This window comes from Epinephelus moara, chromosome 17, assembly GCF_006386435.1.
Source record: "Epinephelus moara isolate mb chromosome 17, YSFRI_EMoa_1.0, whole genome shotgun sequence".
NCBI classification, from domain to species: domain Eukaryota; kingdom Metazoa; phylum Chordata; class Actinopteri; order Perciformes; family Serranidae; genus Epinephelus; species Epinephelus moara.
Genome location: NC_065522.1, coordinates 33,055,550 through 33,062,423, shown reverse-complemented (window position 1 = coordinate 33,062,423; position 6,874 = coordinate 33,055,550).

The following is a 6,874-nucleotide window of genomic DNA, read 5'->3' as shown; positions in this document are numbered from 1 at the left end:
GAGTTTTCTTTCTGGCAAGACCTCATGCATGCATGTAGTCAGAGTGGTTCAGAAGCTACAGTCATTTAAATTTGGGTATGTCATTTTAGGCGTTTGAAGCTACAGTCATTTAAATTTGGGTATGTCATTTTAGGCGTTTTTGCTACAAAATGGGGGTGGAGTACAAGAGGTTAAAGAGCCAAACATTTTTAAATAAAATATATTTAAAAACAAAGTTGATTATAGCAGAACATTTTGACAGATGTTCTCAGTACTGTTAGTTTTAGATTTTGAAGGTTTTTATTTAATACCCTTTTCAATAGTTTGAAGTTGTGAATGTTCGTCTGGGACGAGGCTGTTTTCTGACACAGGACAAGTTTAGAAGTAAAAAAATAAATAAAAGCAGATTATTATTTTAGTCGTATTTATTTCATACATGTAAATCCTTTAAAAATAATGTTAGACTCCAGATATGAAACTGCTGCTGATAAGTTAGAATTTAGAGATTTTTTGGGGGGAGAACATGATGTGTCCCAACCTTTAAGAATGATTGACTCTCTTTTCCTTTTTCCACTTTATCCAGATCTGTAAATTACTAAAACCGAGTTTCATACTTTTCCAAACCTGCATTGAAACCCTGAATTTACTTTCTAGTCGTTGAACCTTTCAACAGTTTCAGCGTAACAGAAAAATAAAGCTGTCAGTTATTATTAATGGGACCAAACACAACAGTTCATTATCAGTGACATTCGGCTGTGGAGCCTCAGGTGCTCAGTGATGCAGTTCTGGAAAAACCAGAGCAAAACAAAGCTTTAATGTTTTCGTTTCACTCTGGAAGACACAATTAACTTGTTTTCCAAAAAAAATAAAAAATAAAATAAAAACCACGGAGCTGCGTATCTTCAGGAACGACAGTTTACAGTCTAACCACAAAGCATGATGGGGATTAGTGTGTCTGTAGTTCAGGAATCAGTGTTGTATCTGCGGGGGACTGTTGGTCCTCGTGCTCAGGACTGGCTCTCAATGTAATGCATGGTTTAAAGCAGAAAACTGTACGGCTGCTAAATGAGATCCAAGGACAGCGAGACCCTCAGCGGACCAAGAATCCACTGTAATAAAATTAATTGATTTTTGGGCCATAATCCGTCTGTGATGGACACAGAGATGTTTTGGGATTTGATGAATGAGCGATAGCAGGAGACGGAGAGCATTAAGGTCATCTTCCTGAGCCGTGGAGGAAACCATATGTTCATAAATAACATCATCACATCTCTAGGCAGCATCGTACCTCTACGTCCGTCCTCCTTTCACCCTCTGCTCCTTCTGTCTGTCCCTCCTCCCCCCAGAGGGAACATTATTCTCACCTCCTCCCCTGTCTGCACTCACCTTGCCTCCAGCTCTCTCTGACTGTGTCTCTTGTCATATTTCAGCACCAAACTTCATTAGAAAAACCCTCAGAAACTCCTGCGTGTGATAAACGGCTTGTCGTCTTGTTTTTCTGTTATCTTTAATTAAACATTTTGCCCATTATGAATTCATATTGTAATGTCACACTGATGGAATTTAATTATGTGTTTGTCTCAGTCAAAGAAACGTTATCTCTGACCTTTTTATTTATGAATTATTATCTGCCTCTTTATGTTTTTCTCCCAGGAGGGGGCTTCAAATTAATAATAATTTATTCTTATGCACCGTCAGGTTTACAAGAAAAAACAAACCCCAACCAGAGCTGCTGTTAATATCTCCATATGTCAGTGCATATTTTATGGTAATATTTACTGAGAGAAACTTACCCGCGTTCTCTCCAGAAATCCAAAAGGGTTGAAGTTGTGCTTTGCCTCATCTACAACCACGATTCAACAACAAACAGGTTTCATGACTTCAGCTCTTTCACCACTGGACTATCAGGGCAGAGTCTTATTCACCGACTAAAACACAGAACAGATGATAGAAGAGATTTGATGTGAACAAAGTCCTTCATATGCTCAAAAGAAAAGAAATAAGCCACAGAAAGAAAACGGGACTCGAGGTGCGGAGTGGATAATTGCAAGTTTGCCTCAGGCTACAACCTTCAGGGCTGATTAACATGGATGTACCAAAAACTGCAGTTCCTGGTACAAAAACAGTTTTGGTCTCTGTAGCTAATTTTAACATTCATGACAACTGTACAGGGGCTGAATTTACATATAACTCACCTGCTTATATTATTTATACTTAATGTTATGCATAATTAAGGGCATGGAGGCTTTGAGTGACAGGTGGGTCTGTTGACAAGTCGCTATCACAATGACAACAAAGGTTAGGTTTAGCAAAGTGAAGTTACGTAGGTTAGGGTTAGCAAAGTAAAGTTAATGTAGTTTTTGTGTAGGAAGGTAAAGTTACGTAGGCTAGGTTCAGCAAAGTGACGTTACGTAGGTTAGGTTTAGCAAAGTAAAGTTACGTAGTTTTTGTGTAGGAAGGTAAAGTTACGTAGGCTAGGTTTAGCAAAGTAAAGTTACGCAGGTTAGGTTTAGCAAAGTAAAGTTACGTAGGTTAGGGTTAGCAAAGTAAAGTTATGTAGGTTAGGTTTAGCAAAGTAAAGTTATGTAGGTTAGGGTTAACAAAGTAAAGTTAATGTAGTTTTTGTGTGGGAAGGTAAAGTTACACAGGTTAGGTTTAGGAAAGTAAAGTTACGCAGGTTAGGTTTAGCAAAGTAAAGTTACGTAGGTTAGGGTTAGCAAAGTAAAGTTAACGTAGTTTTTGTGTAGGAAGGTAAAGTTACACAGGTTAGGTTTAGGAAAGTAAAGTTACGCAGGTTAGGTTTAGCAAAGTGGAGTTACGTAGGTTAGGGTTAGCAAAGTAAAGTTAACGTAGTTTTTGTGTAGGAAGGTAAAGTTACGTAGGCTAGGCTCAGCAAAGTGAAGTTACGTAGGTTAAGTTTAGCAAAGCAAAGTTAACATAGTTTTGGTGAAGGAAGGTAAAGTTATGTAGGTTAGGTTCAGCAAAGTGAAGTTACGTAGGTTAGGTTTAGGAAAGTAAAGTTCTGTAGGTTAGGGTTAGCAAAGTAAAATTAACGTAGTTTTTGTGTAGGAAGGTAAAGTTACACAGGTTAGGTTTAGGAAAGTAAAGTTACGCAGGTTAGGTTTAGCAAAGTGGAGTTACGTAGGTTAGGGTTAGCAAAGTAAAGTTAACGTAGTTTTTGTGTAGGAAGGTAAAGTTACGTAGGCTAGGCTCAGCAAAGTGAAGTTACGCAGGTTAAGTTTAGCAAAGCAAAGTTAACGTAGTTTTGGTGAAGGAAGGTAAAGTTATGTAGGTTAGGTTCAGCAAAGTAAAGTTGCGTAGGTTAGGTTTAGGAAAGTAAAGTAAACGTAGTTTTGTGTCGGAAGGTAAAGCTATGTATATTATATTTAGTTAAGTTACGCAGGTTAGGTTTGGGAAAGTAAAGTTAATGTTGGTTAGGTAACGTAACCACGGCGTAACCCCCAAATTCACAAAGTAAAAGTCAAAAAGTCGAGTTCAGCATCTGCGTGTATAAAACAGAAGTGAAAAAATGGGCGTGGCCTATCATAAATCAGAAATCATTTGTCAAATCATTACAGAACTCGCAGGATATCTTTTGTAACAATGTTGAACCGGTTGTGTAAAATTATTTTGAAATCCCTCAATAGGGGGCGCCACCAGTGCCAGATAAGTGCACTGCTTTGGCACAAACTTTGGCCATGAATCGATGACAGTTTGTCCAAACATCACCAAAATCTGTGGACATTTTTAATTAAGCTGTTGAAGCATGTCCCAAACATGTTTTTGAGATGGACCAACAGGGGGCGGTGCTGCTGTGGCAGAGGAGCGTGGCCCTGCACAGATCTGGTCTAAATGAGCAAACATCTGTCTGATCGTCATGAAACCTGTTGGTTGTCTTTAATGTGTCAGAAACCATCAAAGATTATGATGCTTTTAACAGTCTGTGCTGACTCAAACCCCTGAGGCGCTGCTTGTGGCTTTATTTGTTATCATAATTGTTCATATATAACGCAGCTGCACGCTGAAGTTAGCAGCAGGAAGCCTCATTTCATCTCCACCATGACAAAGCAAAGAAGTTCAGGTTCATTTCTCAAACAACAGCAGAACTTTAAAGTCACTGTTTACCTTCACAAATCACTGAGTGAGACTCAGATCAAACATGAGGGACACGAGGTGCCACAGCAGGTAGGTAGGGGGCCTTTTATCAGACGTGCCCGGCGGCCCATCACCCTATAATCCATTCATGAGTGTCACTGAATAATGTTCAAAAGTTTACTTTGACTGCGTCAGCAGACAGAAGAAGTGAAGAGGAAGGAGACACTGACCTGACACAAACACGTCACTTTATCATTTACAGACGCCACATTTGGCCTGCAGGGGGCGCCGGGCAGCAGCTGCACCTTTAACCTGCCGAGTGTCGTCGTCCTGAGAACGAGAAGAGCATCAATGAAGCATAAGAGTCAGAACAAACATCATCATAAAGTTTTACAACAAACACAATGAACATCTGATGAGTTTCAGCCTGACGGGACTGAAGGCTGGTGTGGTGTCCTCGCAGGCTGTCGACCTCTTTATCATCTTTTTATTAACATCTCTCTTTCTTTTTTATTAACTTGTGGCCCGACTGTTTATGACAAGCACATTTATTTATACTGATGTCACCTGCGTGTCCTCAGGCATCCCAAATGTTGCTGTGTCTTTTTGCAAGCAGACAAAATGCAATTTACACCTTCCCCACATATTTTCATTTTCAGTCTCCATCCATGTCAGTGAAAACATGGATGCTTCACACACAGAAGATCTATACAATCAGCACAGTTTCAAGATTAGAGTCACCAATTCAGTATCTGACCAAATGTCTCCCCTTCTGTTCCTGAGATATGACGTTAAAACATGATGATGTCACAGTCAAGCTGACCTTTGACCTTTTGACCTTCTGAATTTTTGTCAGAATTAGTGAATGAATTCTTCAGTTATGGACAAAAACATGTTGTGTGAGGTCACACTGACCTTTGACAACAAATTCTAATCAGTTTAATCTTCAGTCCAAGTGGACGTTTGTGCCAAATTTAAGGCAATTCCTCAAAGTCTTCTCAAGATATCAACTTCATGAAATGAGACAGACGCAAGGTCACACTGACCCTGAACTCTGACCACCAAATTCTAATCAGTTCGTCGGTGACTCAAATCTGACGTTTGTGCAAAATTTAAAAAAAGACCTTCAAGGTGTTCTTGAGATATTACATTCACAAGAATGAGACGGACGCAAGGTCGCGGTGACCTTGATCTTTGACCACTAAATTCCAATCGGTTCATCTTAAAGTCCAATTGGATGTTTCTGCCAAATTTAAAGAAATTTCCTCAGAGCATTCTTGAGATATCAGGGTTATGAAAATGAGACGTACAGATGGACAACCCAAAGACATCGTGCCTCCAGTAACGGCTATCTCCGGTGTGGACACATAAAAATATATTTTAAAAAATAATAATTTAGCAACACACACATACTTTGGCTTCCACATTTTTTGATCTTTAATTTATTTAAAAAATGGCTAACAGTCAACCTTTGTCCTGATATTACAGATTTCTATTATTGTTTTGTATTTTTTAACGTAATATTTAACTGATAAGAGAATCAGAGACACTTTACCTCTCTCATCATGAAAACAAATCAAACTTTAGATTTCACAGCTCAACATTTTGTCCTAATTTTCAGTTCTGTTGTAAAACTAACAATTGTCAGGAAATTCAGGAACTTTGAAAAGCGTTTCCTGCCAACTTTTATCACCTTCTGGGTGGAAAATGCTCCAAAACAGCGTCCAGAGAACTAGAGTGAAAACTAGAGTTCTGCGTTTTGTCAGATAATTAACCAGATAAAGCTTTTCAGGGACCCGATCAAGTTGATCCATTCATTAAAAGCCAATTTCAGCTCCATAAATCTGAGACTGAGTCAAGCTTGTTGTCCTCTGATGAGATTCGTCATCTCTCCTCCCTCCGCCGACATGATGAGGGAGGAATCTGACCTCACGCCTCCATCTGCACCGCCGACCCTCCGTCCTCCTCAGCAGTCTGCACTCTGACAAAGATTATTTAAAAGACGAAACGTCTTCTTTCCAGCTGATCATGTCAATCTCAGGAGTCACATTTTCTCAGTTTATCTTTTATTCATATCAGATCAATAATTTATGCTCATAAACTTCACAGTTTTAAACCAGAATCTGCAGGATTTTGACTCAACAGCTCATGAAAACATAACGTGTCAGGTTCAGTATCTACGGCTGTTATACGACGTGTCAACATGTCAGGATCTAAGCGTCTGATCGGACTCTGTACTGTCAGACTCAGATCTGGATTGTAGCAAAAAACTGATTGACTGGAGCATCCCTGTTCATGTTGTTTAATCAATATAATGTAACTTTACCAAAACATTAATATCTCAAAAGATGGTTTTAGATTAAAACGTCATATTTTACCCTACAAAATGAGCCATGAGAGCAGAACTACCCAACAGGACTGCACGAAATGAGGAAAACATGTGATCAAGGGTGAAAGTTTTGTTTCAACATCAGGGGGACATGAACAAAGCGAATGGTCTGAGGGTCCATCACCAGGAAATACTGAGGGTCAAAAGGTTAATTTCCTGCATTCTGGTAAATTTCTGCACCAGTCTGAGCCTTTTCTGTGTCAATATATGGCGCAGATTTCTTTATTTTCACCAAAATAAAAGGTCTTTGTTACTTAACTACTTACTTAGGTTGATATCAAAGTGTACTCAACTGTCAAGAGAATCAAGAGAATGATAGTCACATTTTAAAATTCAAGTTTCTGCTAATACACTCTCACAAGCTGACATGGTGATGACAATAAAAAAAAATATAGATATATATCGCGCAGC